Below are 19480 nucleotides of genomic sequence, written 5' to 3' on the forward strand. Positions count from 1 at the left end.
ACAGCTCAAATAAAATACCTCTGTGACTGATGGACTGCAGTAGCAACATAGCGGTATGCAAAGTGAACATATGGCACTCTAAAAATGAAGACTTGGTGGCCTTTTTTTTATAACTCCTCTAATCGATAATGCACATATTTTAATGGATGGGTAATGCATATTAAAAGAGTATACCTGTTTCTGTGAACGAAAATTTCACGTCAAATTTGCTCGACTAGTTTTGAAACCACAAAATCGTCATAAGAAAATTTTAGGAATGAGAAAATATTAAGATTTTTTTAATGACTAAGGCTTTTGTTGCTGGTCTTGTTGAGATTCTGATGCCAGCAGCATTATTTAGCCGGAGGGACAAGTACAAAAAGAAAAAAAAAAAGCACTTCATCTTTCGCAAGCAGCAGCAGCCCGAAGGTGGCTGCCTCCTCTACTCAGAGCTCACATGTCGGGCTGCTACGCAGAGGACCCAGTTCGATTCCCAGTGCTGCCGGGGATTTTTCCTCAGTGCGAGGTCAGGAATGGGGTGCACTTGGACTTGTGAAGCCAACTGAGGAGCTACTCGACTGAGCAGTAGCTGCTAAGAGATCAGGAAAGCTGACAGCAGCTGGGAGAGGCGTGCTTATCCCGCGTCCCTCTAAACTGCATACAAATGACACCATCAGCAGCTGATGACGTGGTATTTGATTGGTCCCAATTGGCCCAGTACGCAGAGCTTTGCTTTATAAACCTCCCCCCCCCCCTCAAACATGGTGTAGACTGTTTATCACTTGTATTCCTGCTGCTTTATCTTTCGCAAGTCTCACTAAAATCACACAAAGAATGTAATTTGCTACAATTTTCCAACCAAAGATGATGATTATGAAATACCCAGCGGAGTGACAAATATGGAAAACTCTGACACTGAAAACTATCTGTTAAGATGCCTTGTGTTAGCCCTATGGTAGAATGAATGAGCAACAACAGAAAAATATAAGTTTTCAGGTTTTATGATCATTCTCTCAGGCTGCTTGGTAATGCTGAAAGTTGTAAAACACTGTCTGATAGTTGTATAAGCTAACAGCACTATGCCGTATCAGTCGAAAAGTGTCACGAAACCAAGTATGAGAATGAACAGAAAATACCTGACAAATAAGTCTAACACGCACACACGCACGCACACACACTAAAAACTTTTTGACTTTTTGCACCTTACCTCACACTATACTTTCCTACTTCCAAATACTATGTTAGTAACAGATGTGTGTGGAAGAACTAGACTGAAAGGGCAAGAACTAGTTGTTAGCCCTACAGTCTGATCACTGTGTGTTGGTTACTGAAAGTATAAACTGCATTCACTCGAGTGACAACCACAAAACCCCTCTTACTTAAAACACTAGAGCACCATTGGTACACATTCCTCACAGTGCACTCCTTAATCTACAATGTCATTGGCAGTGCAGTAACAACTGGTAACAATTTTCTCCAATGAATCTCTCTCCAATTTGGAACCCAAGACTTTTCAAATACATGTGAGAGACTACAGAAGTAAGTCCATACTACATTAATGCCTAAAATACATATGTGCAGAACAAATGACTAGCACAGGCAATCACAGTTGCTTCAAATCACAAATCGTGTTGCCAGAATTTCCTGCCGAGGAAAAGAGTATTAAGTCAGATGAACAGCAATTTCAGAACTTGTGTAAATCGACATAAAGGCCAGAGGAAAAGAATGACTAGCACTCCTATAGCCCACATTAAATGTGTGTGGGTGTATTAGCAAACGAGCAAAGGTGCATTTACATTGTACCTGTCTCTTGCATTGTGTGCTGTAGTTGATAACTGCGCAACAAATGATGCGAGGTGAACATGATGAATTGAAAGTGGAATTGTCAGTTCGAACCCAACCTCGGCCTCTGGATTTGTTATAGGTAACTTACCAGATCTAGTCTAGCAGTCCTAAAAATTGAAATTATCTTCCAAACACTGCAGTGCACATTTAGAAAATCAGGATTACATGTAGACCACTATTACTACAGGCCTATGTCCTGCAGTCTGTCATTCGCCATGTATTGCCTTACAGTGTGCATCTCTATGCAGATGTGAAATTAAAAAAAAAAAGTGGTAAAGCAATGGAACACTTAATATTTGAGATAGTTAATAACGCTATCCGGACTTATCTACAGCTAACATATGGAACAGCACACAGTATAACGGAGTCAGAGAAAACACCATGTACTACAATTTAGCAGGAACATTATACTGAATGCACATCTGTTGTTCAGTCTTATGATCACAGAGTGTCACACCATGAAAAAGATCAAATGATTCGAAAATTACCGGTATTCGTTTATTGCTTAAGAAGTGCTCGAAGTCGCTCGCATGATGATTTTTACACAACTGAGATGATCTTATAGTTTATCAAACCATTTCTAAACAAGTGCAGCGAACTTCTCACGCGTTGACTATTATACTGACTGATAAAATGCAATTCAGAGAGTGCTTTTGTTCAGGATGAAACTTCTTTAGTGAAGAATTCGGATACGAATGTCTGCCGACACCGTAAATGCACTTTAGTCCTACCACACTGGTGCACGAATAATATGAAGGCATGCTTATCAACTACATCTTTTTCCTGCAGCGGGCATGGTATTATGTTGCCGCTAAATGAAATTGTAAATCCCAAAATAAATTACCAAACAAAAAACGTTACACAGGGATGTTGAAAAATATTTAAAAAATCTGTTTCACAATTTTCCTACTTGACTTGAAGAGCAGCACATATGAACATCACAGCAAACGTCTAAAAGCTATTAAATACATTAACAGTAATATTTCACCTTTTCAAGACGAGCAATAATGAGTCCACTGCTCTATTGCCATCTAAAATTACTTTTAACTTTTTAAAAATAAAACATTTCATTTAGTGTAAGTCTCCAATTCGCAATGGCATGAAAACGCATACTTTCACTGCACGCAAGCGTAAGCACGAAAAACGTATGATGCTTCACATACGTTAAAATCCAATATGGCTACGATAGCTTGATGTGTGCGCTCGACATGCATCAACAACCAATCACAGCCCAGTACATGACGTCATCACGGAAGATTAAAAGGATTTTTATTAAGCGGCTACCATCCGGCCCGCCTTCTCCCACGAGGGAGGTGATTTTAAAAAAGTATTAACAATAATAAAAAACTTCACAACGCTCCCATTCCAGCCGTAATGAGATTTCGCAAACCACCACGAAAAGCATGAGAATGGGATATGGCCGCACCCTAGGTTATCCTAGCCTTGCTCGTCCATCGCGTTGTCTCTCGTACTGTAAAACTTAACAGTACAACTGATGTTCCGCTCCACACTTATTCTAATACTCTGTCAAAAGAGCAATAACATTTAAAATCATATATACAGCTCAATGTGTGCATGTATTTTAAATGCGCAGATAAACGTTTTCTTCAATGAATTTCCTTTTCCTTGGCTTACCGTATACACGGAACTGGAAGAGAATGTAATCCGTTCGGTAGCAAGCATTTCATGTCTAAACAGTATCACGCAGCTATCAGAAATGACTTTTTCCAAATCTAGGATAGATACTACCACTATACAGGGGAATTATACCGTCCACAAAACATGAAGAGGGGGGCGACCATACCGGCTGCGAGTAGGACTTGCGCACTGCGAGTTCCGTCCAAACCTAATTACGCATAGGAACAGTCCGTCCATGCCAGCAATCGATAATCTCGACGATTTTTGCCTGTTACCGACATTGATACCGGTAAAACACAGGTCCCAGTGATTCCAAGACATCGAGGTTTTAATTTCGAGTTTGTAGTCGCATAACAAATGACGAAAGAATTTTTTTTCATTTTATGTAGGCCTATTTACAAATTAACATTTTTTTTACCTGTACTCTGAAACCTTGCTTCTTGCCCAGTCTCATGATTCTACTTCAAGAGAAGTATCCTGTTCGTTTTAATGAGTGAGTTTACGAGTATCAAAATACGTGACAAAGAGTTTTGAAAAGCCAGAAAGATAAACGGACGGACAACAAAGTGATCCTTAAAGGTTCCGTTTGTACAGATTGATGTACAGAACTCTAAAATACGGTCTAGGTAAACGGATAAACATAGCGCAACAAATTATATAGTAGGCCCTACACGAAAGAAATTATTTTTATGTGCCAATGAAAAAAAACCTCTTTTCTTTCGGGAAAGATCAGACGACAATAAGACCGGTATTACACTATCAAATTTCTTTGTCAAAGATTTGATCAAATATATTTCAGAAAGATCTTTGAGTGACGCTAAAAAGGAGTATTATGCTGTCATATTTTCGTCAAAATTAATGATTGCTGACATCATCTTGTTAACCACAGCAGTTACATGTACCACTATTGCACTGTGTGCACATGCGGAAGAGAAGCGGGGAGATAAAAAGGAAACGTACCTGGGTGAAGCCGTGGACACCACGATAAAAGCATTCAGCAAAACTTATTACGTGAGCTTTTAGTGGAGGACGTCTAGTCGTAGATAAATTACTTAAGAATGGATGAGCGTACACTTCAGTATGTGCTAAGTGAAGTGTATCCTCATGTCACAAAGTACAGTACTCACTTAAGAACTGTTGTATCTGCAGAAGACAGGCTCACTGTAACACTCCGATTCCTTGCTACAGGAGAGAATTAGGTTATGTTAGGTCAGGTCTCCAATCTTCTTAATCTATTTTTGTATTCAGGGTGCCTCACGTTTAAAGTGCCTCATCAGCTTCATACATCGCTATCAATTTTGTAGTTTTCGGTACATGTTTATAAAAACACTATAGATGACAGAACGCTGCAGCGATACTAGCGCTCCACGTGGTAATGGGTCACATTGCAGTGAACTGAAGACAAGCGACTTCGTGGATCAAATCTACAGCGAGGCCCCAGATTTGGCCAAATTTCTTTGACGACAGTCGAGATTTGACAAAATTGCCTATTACACCATCAAATTTCTTTGACAACGATATTTGATAGTGTAATACCTACCAGCTTAAAGCATATGGGGGTGGAGACTCCGCATGCAACAGTGAAACACATTTGAAATTCCACGGCAGTTAACGTGTGTGTCTCATCTAACAAGACAGTTAACTGCTCCTTTCCTGGCATGGTACGTAGATATAAATTACTTTCCTGAGATGGTATGTAGATGATATCACCTACCTCGACATACTGCAATGTGGCTCATGCCACAACTTGAAAAGGAAGGCAGGGAGTTAATCTTTTAACAAAATGGCGCCCCTCCACATCTTGAAATTATGTAAGAGATTACCTGAAAGAGGCGTTGCCACTTCGCTGGATACGCCTTGTTGCAGCTGCTGACATGGCGCATAGTAGCCAATAGAATGCTGCAAGCTGCATCGCTATAGATCGAGCGGTTACGAACCGCCAGCTGCACGGGGCGGGGGGCATCCGCTAGCCTACGTACTCGACTGCATGTCTGTTGTCTGGACTCCAGTTATGCAAATAAAAAGATACCACGACCGGTATCCGCTGACTCTTCACCAAATCCACCTCTGCCTCCCCTCTTCTCTATCACTGTTCCTTTCTTTCTTTTTTTTAAACACAAGAGTCTTGTTCCCATGAACACTTACATCACAGTCACTTCATACACTATTTGGAGAATAATTTCACATTTCAGTACCATAACAGAAAAAAATATAGGACCTGAATGAAATTTTCTCTATGAAGCGGGGTGTATGCTGATACAAAACTTCCGGGCAGATTAACACTGTGTGTCGGATAGACTCGAAATCAAAACCTCTGCTTTACGCGGGCAACTCACGACTGAGTCTTCCAGCATATACGGCAGGCTACGGTGGACGATGCGCAGTGACCAATTTTCCTCCGAAGCGAAAGACGAGTTCATTTATACATTCGCAAGGGGAGGCCAACACTGTCCACCTTTCGGCCGGTCGGCGATGAGAGAAAAGAGGCACAAGCCCTGTGGACTTTCTCAAACGATTTTACAAAAAACTATGCGATAGAAAACGTTCATTTTTTGCTTCACTTGTAGCTTTATATGTCAGATTAATTATGATGCGCTCATCATTTCGTTAATGGTCATACTTATTGACATATTTATGAGGAAATGGCAACTTGCTCTTTATGTTCAGAAATGTAAAATTGTACACTACACAAAAATAAAAAGCCTAGTATCCTATGACTATAGTATCAGTATTCACTGTTGGGGTCGGCCAACTCATACAAGTGAAATGGAATGATCACAAAGGTTTAACCATGTGTAAAACAGGTGGTAGACTTCAGTTTATTGATAGAATACTGGGGAAGTGCAATTAGTCTACAAAAGAGATTGCTTTCAAATCGTTTGTACGACCTGTTCTAGAATATTGCTCAAGTGTGTGGGATCCGTACCAGATAGGATAACAGGGAAGGGCAGCACGAATGGCCACAGGTTTGTTTAATCCGTAGGAGAGAGTCACAGAGACACTGAAGGAAATGAACTGGCACACTCTCCAAGACAGATGTGAACTATTCCGAGAGTCTGTTAAAGGTTTCAACAACCAGCTTTATATGATCCATCTAGGAATGTACTACAATCCCCTATATGTCGCTCACATAGAGATTATGAGAATAAGATTCGAATAATTACTGCATGCACAGAGGCATTCAAACAACCATTCTTCACGAGATACATTCGTGAATGGAACAGGAAGAAACCCCAATAACAGGTAGAGTGGGACATACCCTCTGCCATGCCAAGTATAGATGTAGATAGTATAAGAATTGGTACAGCATACACAATAATGTACTTGTTAGCGATGTTGTGTGGCCTATTGGATGGTATGTGTAACAACTGTACATGCAATGTGCCACACGTAGAAGTATGCTACTGCGAGAAATTCGAAAAGTTTGCAATGAAAAATAAGGATAGCTTTTTTTGCATGTGGTGCATATTACATAATATGTTGCTGCATATCAAATTTAGCTAACATATTGAATTTTTCTTTAGACCTCAGTGGAGTTCTGTCAGCAACAGACGGCAACACTTAGGTCTAAGCTTTTACAGTTGAGGGTTAGCCCGTTTTTCTGCGCACGTCTTCAACTCGCATTGCTCAACACATTCTGAACGTGTCACTCGACACAGTCTGATCTGTTGTGCAACATGCTACTTTTCGATTTTAACTTGTGGCAGAAACGGTGGACAGTATATTAAATAAGACTTGCGCCAGTCTCACGACAATTAGAGTTCGATGCCATTTTGTTTTTTATGCAGTCTTTGGACCCAGGACAATTTTTTATGCTGTTTTTGCCGCAGGAAACTGAAAACATTTTTACTGTCCAATATGGTAAACCTTACCGTGGTGGATGTGGTGACATCACAGTGCCACAACTGTTGACTGCCGAACTTGCGCAATCGGGATGTATTGGTTTCTTTTTTTCTTTGTTCCATGAAGTTTCCCCCTGCGTCAAGAATATGCTGCTCAGGTTTGACGACATTCTAAGCAGTGGTTCCCTTTCTACAGCGTTTTCAAGCCGGAACTTTGATTATGGACACCCTATATTTACTTCAGTCATTTCAAGGTCCCGGAAATCAGATGTAAATATAACATTCACAAGACACTACTCTGTCTTTATGCAATGTGCCGTAGCGTCAAATAATTCACCTAATTTAACAATCAGACCACATATTAACAGTGGCAACATATGCTTTAGTAACAACTTCTGTAATAATATCCTTTTAAACAGCATCAGCCTATTTTTTCACTCGTCTACTTATAGCAGAAGGATGTGACACTACATCTGAAATAACTTCTCCGTAAAGTAGAGAGGATATAAAATGTAGACTGGCAATGGCAAGGAAAGCGTTTCTGAAGAAGAGAAAATTGTTAACATCGAGTATAGATTTAAGTGTCAGGAAGTCATTTCTGAAAGTATTTGTATGGAGTGTAGCCATGTATGGAAGTGAAACATGGACGGTAAATAGTTTGGACAAGAAGAGAATAGAAGCTTTCGAAATGTGGTGCTACAGAAGAATGCTGAAGATTAGATGGGTAGATCACATAACTAATGAGGAAGTATTGAATAGGATTGGGGAGAAGAGAAGTTTGTGGCACAACTAGACCAGAAGAAGGGATCGGTTGGTAGGACATGTTCTGAGGCATCAAGGGATCACCAATTTAGTATTGGAGGGCAGCGTGGAGGGTAAAAATCGTAGGGGGAGACCAAGAGATGAATACACTAAGCAGATTCAGAAGGATGTAGGTTGCAGTAGGTACTGGGAGATGAAGAAGCTTGCACAGGATAGAGTAGCATGGAGAGCTGCATCAAACCAGTCTCAGGACTGAAGACCACAACAACAACAACAACAACAACAATTAACTCTCGACAGTTCTTTCAAACCCTTACCAGAAATAGCATTGAAAGGTCTCATAGCTTTAACATACATTGCAATACACTTTGCTGTTGTATTATTTTTTACACACATCAAAAATTTTGTATCACCCTAGTTCCCAGAACTCCTGAAGATAGACGTTGACTGTGGATATTGTATCACAGACGCAGTCCCTTTGACTGTTCAAGAGATGTCACTAAACCCGCCCACAGATGTAAACAAACATGCATGAGCAAGATCTATTAGACGGAGAGGGTTCGACAACCGATCAGTTCCAGTCATTACACCAGGAAGAAGGTACATAGCTTGTTTTGTCTCTAGTTAAACCATGCCTAGACGGTCAATACCACGGTTCGATCACGTCCGCATTGTTGCTTTGTGCCAGGAAGGGCTCTCAACAAGGGAAGTGTCCAGGCGTCTCGGAGTGAACCGAAGCAATATTGTTCGGACATCGAGGAGATAGACAGTAACTGTCGATGACATATCTCGGTCACGCTGCCCAAGGGCTACTACTGCAGTGGATGACCGCTATCTAAGGATTATAGCTCGGAGGAATCCTGACAGCAACGCCACCATGTTTAATAACTCTTTTCGTGCAGCCACAGGACGTTGTGTTACGACTCAAACTGTGTGCATTAGGCTGCATGATGCGCAACTTCACTCCCCACGTCCGTGGCGAGGTCCATCTTTGCAACCACGATACCATGCAGCGCAGTACAGATGGGCTCTTCACCGACGAGTGTCGTATACGCATTCAACCAGACAATCGTGTTTGGAGGCAACCTCGTCAGGCTGAACGCCTTAGACACATTGTTCATCGAGTGCAGCAAGGTGGAGGTTCCCTGCTGTTTTGGGGTGGCATTATGTGGGGCTGACGCACGCCTCTGGTGGTCATAGAAGGCGCCGTAGCGGCTGTAAGATACGTCAATGCCATCCTCCGACCGATAGTGCAACCATATCGGCAGCATATTGGCGAGGCATTTGTCTTCATGGACAATTTGCGACCCCCCACCCACCCCCCTTGTGCACATCTTGTGAGTGACTTGCTTCAGGATAACGACATCGCTCGACTAGAGTGGCCAGCATGTTCTCCAGACATGAACCCCATCGAACATGCCTGGTATAGATTGAAAAGGGCTGTTTATGGACGACGTGACCAACTAACCACTCTGAGGCATATGGATCAACAGTGCCTTGATGAACTTGTGGATAGTATGCCACGACAAATACAGGCATGCATCAATGCAAGAGGACATGCAATTGGGCATTAGAGGTACCGGTGTGTACAGTAATCTGGAGCATCACCTCTGAAGGTCTCGCTGTGTGGTTTTCATGAGCAACAGAAAGGGCGGAAATGATATTTATGTTAATCTCTATTCCAATTATTTTCTATACAGTTTCCGGAACACTTGACAATAATATGGTAATGTGGGGCAATAAAGAGGTAGATGTACAGTTACAACTTGATGTGTGGAAGGAAATAATGAAGAGGTATGGATTAAAAATAAAGATAAGAGTGAAGTAATGGTATTTGGAAGAGACAACGGGATCAACAGGAATATCACTTTGAATGGAGACCCCTCAAAGTGGTAGACAGTTTAACTTATTTAGGGAGCGAAATATTTAGTGATGGAAGAATAACCAACGAATTTATTTGGAAGTTACAGAATGGAGGCAATTTCTACCAAACAATAAAACACCTGATTTGCAATAAGGAAGCTTCAGAAAAAGCAAAACTCCTTTTGTATAAGAGTTATTACTTCCCTATTGTCAGCTATGGAGGAGACACATGGACAATGACAGAAAGGGACTGAAAGCAGGGGGAATGAAATTTCTCAGGACTTTAAACAAGAAAGTATGAGAGAAGAAATCGAAAAACAAAAAAGAGATTTGGATGGTACAGCCATGTTAAGAGGATGCCTGGACAGAGACTTGCCAAAATTATGGAAAAACTAAAGATGGGTGGAAAAAGACCTAGAGCGCGCCCAAGAACATTGTGGAAAGCGGGAGTGAGAATATCTGTGTAAAGGAGAGGCGAGACCTGGCAGCAGGTGGAGGAAGAAAAGTGGTGGGAGGACAGAGCCAAATGGAGAGGACTCGGCAGCACCCAGTAGCCGTAGCTGCAGCGGGATCCGGATCAACAACTCAGTATTTTGCGGTGGAATTTTAGTATGGACATCTGCTTATCCGTATTATAAGCCGGTATTAAACTTCTGAAGATGACATATTAATCTGTTGAAACTAATAAAATATTCCAATTGTGCAGCTGACGATTGAATTTTATACTGGAGATAATCCCAACTGGATATTAGAGACATACACTACACTCACTTCACTGTCATACTCTTCTGATACCGATCTCGTGACGATGTCCCTGCATCAAAGTAACCAGCATGGCGACTACAACGTTATATTTTATTCTTTAATACATATTTACAATTATATTTTAAACTTGTATGAACACTGCGTAAAAAGGCGTGTTGCGCGGTTTCGTTCTTATAAATAAAATACACGAATATCACACGATTTACTTCGACATTATGCAAGCTAATTGACGATAACTACAGGGATTGGAAGTCTTCCGGCTAGGAAGATTCCAACAGCAAATTACAAATAATAGAAAATCGTAAGTCAATCAGGCAGTTTTAAATATTGGATTTAGTGCATCGCTAAAAAGATATGGCTCGAGTTACAATTACCACACAGACAAACGTTTAACGAAAATTTTCTACAGCTGGAATCGATATGACACACGTACGGGCAATTAGAGTAAAGAAATTTAGGCGTGTCTTACGGCAGCCTACGTTGAGACTGATATACAGTTATGAATTAACATACTTCACAATTAAACATGTATCACCTATTCCATCAAGAAAGAAAAAATACACTACCAAAATAAAACTATTAGAAAACGTGACCAACATGGCGTCTATAATGTTTAAAACTGCAAATAATGTGAAGACTGCAGAAACATGTTTCCCGCGATTATGTTATTATAAAGAAGTGCATCATTTACTTCAATTTGCAAGCTAACTGACGGCAACTGTGAGAATTTGAGGTTTCCATATGAAAACTTTTTTCCTACAATCACGTATGAAGACAGGTAAGAAACCACCTATAACCCCCTACCTTAAGATTGCCCCACATTTTTTTCACATTTTCTGATTTTTATCTCAAAATTTGCAATTTTCCGAATAAAATATAATCACTTACAAATTCACATGCGAAGTATTTTACTTTTTTAAAAATATAATCTACACTGGTTGAAAATGTTAAAATTTTTACCTGCCACTGAGCCTTATGGTGAGAAGATTATCACAAAACTGAATGTGTTGGCCATGTCCAAAAGAGGGTGGGCACCAGGTTGAGAAAGTTGAAACAATGTTTGAGAGACAAGAAACTTTCTGATGGTAAAGCCATAAGAGGCAGGCTGACAGACAAAATGACTGACGAACTACAGCAGTATTATGGGGTGGCAATTAGAAATAATACTGAGGATTTGTTGAAAATGAAGCAGGCAGTATGGGCTACCTTCGTCTACTGACTGTCAACTGATGAAAAACCAGCACACCACCTTTGCCCTCCTGGACCTGATTCATGATGCAATTACTGCAATGCCCAGTACTCAAACAGTTCATACAGCCATAAACATTCCATCCCCACTGCAGTCATGAATATCATAAATCCTATTTTCAGAGACCTGGCAAATCGTGAATTACTGAGGGAAGCGTCTGCATGGTCAGACTCAAAATCCCAATGAGTTGTTCAATAACCTTATATGGATTCGCTTACAAAAAGAAAAAAAAAAGTTTTTGTTGGAATGAAGACACTAATGAAGGCGGGGGGGGGGGGGGGGGGGGCGGCAGTGATGCTATTATTGCTTTTAATAACAACATTGGTAGGGTGAAAAGCTACCGGTTATGGGAATTAATCCTGGAGCAAACTGCATCAGAGAACTTGAACGGATGGACAAGGTTCGCAAGGATAAAGCAGGATATGCAGCACAGCTAGCCACTATAGGAGTCCAGAAAGAAGAAAAAACTTGGAAAAAGATCAAGAGGATGAAATACAGTATGGTGCAGAGTGCTTGTGAGTGATTAAAAATAAAAAATTAAACGTATTTAAAGTGAGTTACAGTCTTTTGAAACTTTAGAAGCCTTCCTGAAAATTTACATTTTCTGTTGCATTTTCCCTAAATCTTAAACAACTGCGAGTAGGGTATTCAAATTTTCAGGGAGTAATAACATACATATCCTGAGTCTATTGAACTAGAAGAACATAATTTTATGTATAATTAAAATTATTTAGGATAACATACAGAAGTACACAAATTTTAAGCGTGTAATTAAAAAATTTTATTTCCAGAAGCAGTGGCTGAAATGCAATTACTGAAGTTCAGTAGACTCCGAATATACAGTTTAATGTGCTGTGAAAGTTTCATGTCAATGGCTATAGTGGTTCCTGAAGTACAGGGAAGCCAAGTCACTAAATTTAACATTGCTGGGATAGGGCATTTGAACTCTTAATGGCGATACTGCTGTTGCGTTATTATCTACTCACAATTTCGTCTCAAAATTTCGCACTTATCACAGAACCGGCATTTGCTTGCATTTTTTGCTTCGATATAACGTTTATGTTAATGTTCAGCAAATGAAGCAAGTAACACGTTTTACTTTGGTAAGCTTATCGAAAATCGGTAGTTCTAAATATGCAGCATAGCAACAGTGTCTTAGTGCTAAAGCTGGACTAGAACGGAAAACTCCCACTGACATCAGCACAGGATGTGACGTCACACACTGCAGTCGCGGCCTACTTTTTGAGGAGAGGCTGCGCCAACGCATCGCACGTTAAGGCCGAGAGAAGATTAATACCCTCTTACGAAACCCCATTCGTAGCTGTCGCCAACTCTTAACCAAACCGTCAATGACACAAAATTACTACAACATTATTAAGATGCATCCTTCCGACAGTATACAAGTTGTCGCTACGCACTGCACATTACGTCAACGGAACATTAAACTTTCAGATAAGAGCGTAGTGCTAGACACGCCGCATTGTGGCTACGGTAATACCTGTACTTCGTTCACAGAAATAGCACTTCGCTATATCACAATTGTTGGCTTCGCTAACACATCCTTATTATGTTTAGAGTTCTCACTTCACTACAGATCAGCCTGTAACCAGAAAATATTGATTCAGATACTGTTTGCGTTCCTTTTAACCGCCGGAAGCATGCGCGTCACTCGCTGATCAATCGACCAGTTGCCATACTTATTCGTACCCTATTTTGATGATTTTTCATATTTGCTTGTGCGCTACGAATATATGCTGTTTCGTTGCAACAGCACATTAAAAATCTCTCCAAAATGCGTAGTTTTTGGCGCACTCTGTGGTAAGAAAATGCCAGGCAACACGGCGCCGGCAGATAAAGTTAAGGTATATATATATATATATATATACGAGATTGGAAATAGCGCAAGGTTTAAAGCAAAGTACTCACGGTATAGCTGAACGATCGAAAGGCATAGTGGTAGGTATGTCTAAAATCATCATTTGACTTTCCGACAGTGTCCTACACTCCCGCACTTCCATCCGTTCCGCTCCCTGCAGCTAGACTGGGAGAGGTTGTCGGAGAGAGGAGCTCCACCTGCGACAGTTATCGACGGGCGGGGTGGTGTGAAGGTGGTGGGGGCAGGGTAGGGGAAGTCGAGCGAAGGAAATTTAACGGCTGCGAAGATTAAACGTATATTTAAATTTATCCTTGTTTTACGGAATTGGTGGCGGTCAGTAACTTTATTATAATTTCTGAAGCAATTTTCACTATTTCAGTCTTTACTGAAGCAGCAAAAATTAGTTCGTAAATTTAAAGATATACGACTGCAACTTCATCCGCAGCGGCTGGAAATTGCGCTAGGCGTAGCTGCCGATCGATACGGTACCTACCTACATGCCCAACTGCAAGCTTTACTAGCAAGCAGAGTAGCAACTTTGCGAGCGACTGAAGTTCTGTACAAGCCCATGGTCGGTTCAAGCTGCTTAAGCGTTTATCTATTTAAAAGTATGCAAGCTAGTGCAGGCATAGCGAGGTTCCACACGCCGAGTATGTGTGCGATAATATGTAGTCTTGTACAAGCAAACCGTGGTAGCACTGTATCTAGCGGCATAAATTAAGTCTAGAGATGTGAAGCGCAGCAACACGGGCATACCTGTCGAAAATTGCTGGGAAAGTTTATTCGAGCAAATGGACGCTAGCCTCGTTTCATGAACGTTAAATAGAGTGCCTGTCACGATAAGGCAAAGAGAGATAATTCTTATCTATACTCTTAACAAATACAAGGCAACTGACTGGTAAACACGTTGCTACCAAATTCTCCCAGAAAGCAATACGGGTGTGAAAAGCAAAAACTGGGTGGTAGTTATAAGTCTAGAACGCAAAGAGGCGAAAATATATAAATTAACACTTGCGTATTAATGATACGTATTGATGTGCTGTTGTATCTTCTTTCAGGAGTGTCTTCTTATTCTTAACCCTAGCATTACCAACGTATTTTTTGTTACATGTAATACCAACGGGGGGGCCTCAAAGGCCCATAAAGAATACCACAATTTATTTTATCATAAATCAAGTTTATTTACTTCTGATACCTCTAATAACAATTCAAAATGCTTAGACATTGTTTTTGTATACTGGATAATAAAAGATGTTATTATAATAGGAATAAAACGAACAAATCACGAGATTCAGTTTATATATTTTTTGGAATAATGTTTCAAAATAGTGTTTTCTTATAAAAACGACTTTTTTAATTCGTTACACTACATGAAGCAAACAAAATTTACTGTCTCATTCTGCAACGCATTTTTCACACAACACTGTCTTCCTGCAGTGTTTCCCACAGACGTGTTTGTGGCACTGAGAGCAGGTAACAGTTGACTTTCCCAGCTTGTTGTACTTGATCTTTTTAGATGCAGCTTCTTGGCAGCATAGGTGGCACCGTCCACGTGTTCCTGGTTCTGCTGTTGAGGATGATGGTTCTACAGAGCAGCTGAGCTTCCGTTGTGTGATGCTTTCCATTGCCATTATTACTGGCTTCTGAAGTCCATACAAATTTTGTGCCCGTTTATCTACTTGAGATCTTATTAGTTCGAGACCTAAGTTAGTGATAAAAACTCTTCTGCGGTTTAGCAAATTCTTTTTCCAATTCGGAAAGTTGAGGAGGAAGAGTGAATATGCATTTATTGCTGCTATGTCAATGAGTGTGTAGAAGAGGGACAAAGGCCATCTTCTTGTTCCTCTCTTTGTGCTGTTAGTGTCTTGCCATCTGGTCTATGGTGTCCACGCCTCCCTTTGTAGAATTATAAAAAAGATTTATGTTAGTCTTTTTTGAGTCTTCATTCAACACCCCTTCTGAGTGATAAGTTGAAAGCATCAACAGCAGTCGTTTTGGCTTCTCGCGGACTAGCGTTGATGCAAGAGTAACTGGTGGCCTCTGTGTCTGAGGGTCAGTATAAGCAAAGATGGAAGAGTGTAAACTGCGGCCAGTTGTAGTCTTCAGCTCTTCAGGTATGTGTCGTCTGTTAGACTGTAGGGTGCCAACAAGTGTGAGGTGAAAATCATTCCATAGTCTCAGCAAGCTCCACTGAAGTATAGTACCGATCTGTGATAACATTACGGCCTGGTTTTTCAATAGGTTTTATTAGTCTCTTTACAATTTCCATCGGTCCATTTGAATGCTGTGTATTTCCTGACTTGCCTGTATAGATGTCCATGCTGATCACATATCTAGTCTCAGAATCAGACAGCATTCGAATTAGAATGCCGTATTTTCCAGGTTTTTCTTTTAGAAACACCTTGAATGGACAGCGACCACGGAACAAAGACAACATCTCATCCACTGTTGTATGTAGACCAGGAATGAAATACAATGGAAGTGAAGAATTGAAGCTTTCAAAAATTTCCCTCATTGGAGCAAACTTGTCAGTCTGGCGACGAATTTCTCTTGTGTTCTTATCATCAAACCTCAATATTTTAGTCAATTCGAAAAATCGGGTCCGACTCATTGATCCATAGTACACTTGTCGGCCCTGAAGCAAAGACCATAAATCTTGGACAGGTATCTTATTGTCATGATTTGAACCCATGATTAGCAAGAGTCCTATATAACAAAATAACTCATCTTCATCTGTGTGCTGAATACCTAGTCGAGAAGCCTCTTCATTTGAGTGTAGTTTTATTAGATTCATAATTTGAGGTGTAAAAAAGAGCTCTATAGCCTCTTTCGGAGACGCAATTCTTCCTTGTTGTCCTAGCCCCATTCTTTCTCGCACTATATTTTGTACAGAACGCCGATATTGTCGAGATGGCTTCGTAATATACTCTCGTCCACTTTTTGCAATGAATTTATCACATTCCGTATCATTATCATCTGGTGGATTGGCTTCAACCTAATCTTCATTCTCAGACGATGAATCAGTTCTAATTTCTTCCACATCATCATCCACTTCACTTTCCTCTAAATCTGATTCGTTCAAAACTTCTTCTAGCACTCTTTCAATGGAACTATCACGTAAACGATGCCTACTCATGTTGCTGGTTCAACAGCAGCAGAAACACTGAAAATAACAATGGTCCGCTTCATAATATGTCTGAAGGCAACAATGCCAAAATTCGTTTCATGGTAAGAATTTGAAACGAGAGACTCAACCTCGTAAATCTTTCCTTGCTATTACCAACGGGTGGGCTTCTAAGGCCCACAGAGAATTAAATCAAGTAAATGAATTTTAATTACATTTTTATTCCGAAATTCTGTAATGACTCAATAGTACATTCAATAACGAACAATTACCTTTGCTTTCAAGTTCATATATCAAAGGGTGTGGATACAACATAGAAAAACTGAGTCAGTGGGCCTACGAGGCCCCCCCGTTGGTAATGCTAGGGTTAATGGTGTTCGATGGATGGTTCCACTGAGCCTGAGAGAATTATACCGGTGCTGTAGATGTACGAGTATATTATGCTAACAAAATATCTTAACGTGAGAGACTAAGTCTCTCGTTCCATTAGTCATTCTTCACATCAGAAACTACAATTCCAGTTTTCTTTTCGCTCAACAAAGGCAAAGACGGCAAAAAATGTGCAAATTATTGCCGTCCGATCACTACGTCTTAGCAGCACAAACTGATCTTATTCGCGCATGCTTCGACTGCGTGGAGGCGAAAGGGATTTATACGTCCTTATCACTCTTGCAGTTGCGCATTTAAGGTGCGCGTCCACTTGGGGGAATTCGGGACAGTTAAGAACTCTCGAGTCACTCTCACACTCTCACAAGGGATGGATTGGGTTGTTTGGGGGAAAAGACCAAACAGCGAGGTCATCATCGGTCTCATCGGATTAGGGAAGGACGTCGGCCGTGCCCTTTCAAAGGAACCATCCCGGCTCTTGCCTGGAATGATTTAGGGAAATCACGGGAAAACCTAAATCAGGATGGCCGGACGCGGGTTTGAACCGTCGTCCTCGCTCTCACAAGGGAAACGCCACAATGCACCCCCCCCCCCCCCCGTTAAAAGCAGGAAAGGTGTAAAAAAAACTGCAAAATAGAAACTGTGAACTGTCCAGGCTCAAAAGGTGCAGCATCGAGAAGACGTGCGTAACCACGGCGTCACGGTTATATACCGTGACGTCGTCGTGTTGTATTGTAAGGCGCCACGTATACCGTTTGTATATTTATACGTGTATGTCGTCGTTGTCTCTTCTTTCCCTCGTCGATATCAGAGCATGAGAAATGTTTATGTTTGTGTTTACCTATTTGTTGTTGACAACTGTGTCTTGTCAACAACAAATAGGTAAATTAACACTTGTGTATTAATGATACGTATAGATGTGCTGTTGTATCTGCTTTCATGTCTCCTTATTCTTAACGGTGTTAGATGGATGGTTCCACCGAGCCTGAGGGAATTATACCGGTGCTGTAGATGTACGAGTATATTATGCTAACAAAATATCTTAACGTGAGAGACTAAGTCTCTCGTTCCATTAGTCATTCTCCACACCAGAAACTACAATTCCAGTTTTCTTTTCGCTCAACAAAGGCAAAGACGGCAAAAAATGTGCAAATTAACACAACTGCACGGCCACGATACCACCTGATTCCAGAATAGCTAGCTTAATATAGTATAAAGATAGTGGGTTTCGATGCAGCGTTATTTAAGTGTGATTTTATTTTTCACTTAATCTTTGAGACTCTAAGAACCAACTACTCTTAATCAGGCCCAAAACTCGACTTGTAACGAGAGCACTTGCGATCAGCCTGTCACAATATTAATAATACGTAAGGCTCTACACCACTATAAGAAAATATCACTGTTCATGAAATAACAAAATGTACGAATAAACTTCTTTATATCTTTCCTTTTACTCGATCAAATGCTTTCAAATGTTTATTTCGCACCCACAAATCAATCACACCTCGATGTAGAGTGTACACGTGTGCACGAAAAATAGTAAACTGTTTCTGCTGATAACCACGTATGAGCTTTTGGGTTGCTAGGCTGCTTCAACAGGATTTATATTGGATTTTGAAAATGATCTTTCTATCCAAACTTACGTCGTCCACAATGGCCCATAAACAGTGGGATAACCAACAAATATTCTACCCTTTCGCGATAATTAAGAATTCGCGTAAATTGTATTTTCGTGAGTTTAAAGCAAACCATCGACGGCGCGAAAGCCGTGATACTCGCGACGCAGTGCAATTGAACTTCGTCAAATAAATTATTTCTCGAATCGTAATTACTGATCCCGACACTGACCATTCATAAGCGCACAATTAGCACTCTTTTTTTCTTCTAAGAGTAAAAGAATGATGTCATGCCATCTACATAGTTATTAAAATATTATTCCAAATGACCTCATACATTTATCATTATATTTTAACGGTAATCAGAAAAAAATGTGATTTACTATCGGAAAATAAAACATAACAGATCGCAAAGTGCACGTAACTAAATGACAGATTTGCATAGTGTCGGGACTTAATCACGCATCACTATATAAAGAAATGCCCGAAATCTCAATTTCTTCATACCAACTGAAAGATACAAATAAGATAGTC

At 40.5% G+C, this 19480-nt stretch overlaps 1 protein-coding gene across 1 annotated transcript in view; it reads right to left on the bottom strand.

Annotated features, from left to right (window-relative positions):
* The window catches only part of LOC126213573 (phosphatidylinositol N-acetylglucosaminyltransferase subunit A), a 120337-nt gene that overhangs the window by 33703 nt on the left and 67154 nt on the right, over nucleotides 1-19480 (bottom strand). The gene's annotated exons all lie outside the window — the stretch shown is intronic.

The sequence above is a fragment of the Schistocerca nitens genome, chromosome 11, assembly GCF_023898315.1.
Source record: "Schistocerca nitens isolate TAMUIC-IGC-003100 chromosome 11, iqSchNite1.1, whole genome shotgun sequence".
NCBI lineage: Eukaryota > Metazoa > Arthropoda > Insecta > Orthoptera > Acrididae > Schistocerca > Schistocerca nitens.